At 34.3% G+C, this 2,500-nt stretch overlaps 1 protein-coding gene across 1 annotated transcript in view; it reads left to right on the top strand.

Moving 5' to 3' along the window:
- The window catches only part of LOC106868222 (nucleolar protein 4-like), a 77,957-nt gene that overhangs the window by 642 nt on the left and 74,815 nt on the right, over window positions 1-2,500 (top strand). The gene's annotated exons all lie outside the window — the stretch shown is intronic.

Genomic DNA, 2,500 nt, shown 5'->3' with positions numbered 1-2,500 from the left:
ACAACAGCAACGACGACGACGACGACGATGACAACAACAACTACTACTACTACTACAACTACTACTACTACTACAACTACTACCACCACCACCACCACCACCACCACCACCACCACCACCACTACTACTACTACTACTACTACTACTACATCAGCCATGATCAAATGTACTTATGGCAGTTTAGTAGGCGTTAGTTATCGTTTTAGTTTCAGTTTAACTTAGATTCGGCAGACATGATCAAGAACCTTTCAGTGGAGACCATTTTGTTTCTTCAGAGTTTTCTAGAATGATATTGTCCATGCCTGCACGTCTAATTTTCAATACACTAGCATGTCATTCAAGAGGCATTATACTGCTATTTCTAGCAAATTATGCAATAACGTTGTGGCTTCCTCGGCTTGTTATTGCACGGTCGAACGATTCAAACTTACCCAACGACACTTTGATCCGAGTATGCTGGCATTCTATATGTGACTGAAAATCCCGTCTGTTGTGTTATTCTGAGAATGACATTATTTTCCTTGGGCTGTTATTGACTGATTAGGCATTCCTTTTTTCCTGAGGAACGGTGATGTCTATCTTGTGGGGAGATGCGCTTGTTGGTATTGCTTCTATTATCTTAGGTTTTCCTTAGTCTTACGCCCTGCTAGCTAAAATAGGTTAGTGAATATGAAATAAATGTTAATTTCTTAATTGTGATCATTTTTATAATCATATTAGTAAACCTATTTGTTTTTCCATATAAACAAAGATAGATATATGTATATTACATTACCCTTGTATGAATTTTTGCAGAAAGTAGATTAAAATTTCCGACTATAAACCTAATATTCTATATATCGCATTTTAGATATATTTCCACTTTTGTGCCTTACTCCACCTATACGTCTAATTATTAATAAAGACCTGCACACATAATAATACCAGAAAATGACTGTATGACTGTACGAATGTTAAGCAGTGTAGAATAAAACATCCATGTTTTATTTTTATTTCTTTTGTCAGCTTCCGTTCACGAAAATGCATCAGGTCACAAAAGCATCATACACAAACGTTTGCATGCCTGTTTATATATTATTACAGTCGTCTGACATAAGATATTGTATTTAGAGAACTGTACTTGTTATTTATTAATGATGACGAAACATTATATAATCACTTTATTTCACTAGATACGAAGCGACTCTTTGACAGAGATATATAATTAAGAAATTGGCATTAGTATACTACTGGGGACTACTTTTATTTTGCAAGGAAGGATAAAATGCATAGAGGATGATGTTGATTGAATTTATCCAAATAAATAAATAAATAAATAAATAAATAAATAAATAAAACAGAAAAAAGAATTTTGTTGCAGATGAAGAGAAAATTATACTGGCAAACTATCGTTTCTAATATAGAACATAAACTGGATGAGGAAATGTAAGGTTGTGTCGCTATTTCGTTCCCAAAATATATAACGTAACGAGAGAATCACAAAAACAAGTTCAATTCGGTAGAACGTTTCTCCAACAAAATTTTCCATTTTCGAATATCGTTAAAATTAAGTATGAATCATTGAAAGTAGCAGAATCTCTGATTTTGCTTACAAATATCAATTAAGCACACTGAAATTAAACCTTAAACTTACTTAATATGATCTAAATTAAATCTCATATTGGCGTTTCTTAATCTTTAATTATTGATTCGTCAGTTGCCACCGCAGATCCGTCTATAATTGCCTCCCTCCCCATCGCCATATTTGACCTGTTCCTTTTATAAATCTCTGCGCTATTTTGACAGCTCAATACTACTACTACTACTACTGCTGCTGCTGCTGCTGCTGCTGCTGCTGCTATAGTTGCTGAGTTATTTCACTACTTATACTGCTGTTCTTGTTACTGTTGCTCTTACTGCTATTCCTGCAACTACAACTATCAATTACGATTTGCATAAAATTAAAAAAGTGAGCTAAAGGAAGAATAGGTAGAAATTAAGTCAAACTTTCTTGAAGTTACCTCCCTTAAGATTTGCTTGCAATTTACCTCTTGCCTTTTGTATTCTTCCTCCAACTACGAGTCAAAATGCTTGTCTGGAAAAAAAAAGCAACCAAATCACTATTAGAAGATTCTTAATATATCAAACCTGGCGATAATAGACAGAATAGCCGTAACGGCAATGCGTTCGACCATAGACATATTAAATGGAAGCTGGCCTAGGCTTAAACAGTAATGGTTAAACAGTAACTACTACTTTCACTAGTACAACTGGTATTGGCTATTTCGAGAGATTAGCTTTGTGATTTGGCGTAGTTCAATGAACAAGTCCTCTATATGACATTGCATTATAGATCCATGTAAAGTCACGGTTTGGGTTGCGATACAGCGGCGCACGACTATTTGTTCGTGTTGTGTACTTCGTGATAGATTAATGCCGTGTGAGTAGAAATTTGTTACCGACAACGACATTAAAGTCGATCATATATATATATATATATATATATATATATATATATATA

This window comes from Octopus bimaculoides, chromosome 7 (assembly GCF_001194135.2).
Source record: "Octopus bimaculoides isolate UCB-OBI-ISO-001 chromosome 7, ASM119413v2, whole genome shotgun sequence".
In the NCBI taxonomy this organism is placed as follows: domain Eukaryota; kingdom Metazoa; phylum Mollusca; class Cephalopoda; order Octopoda; family Octopodidae; genus Octopus; species Octopus bimaculoides.
The sequence above is the reverse complement of the archived record's forward strand: the minus strand, read 5'-3'. Positions and strand labels throughout refer to the sequence as shown.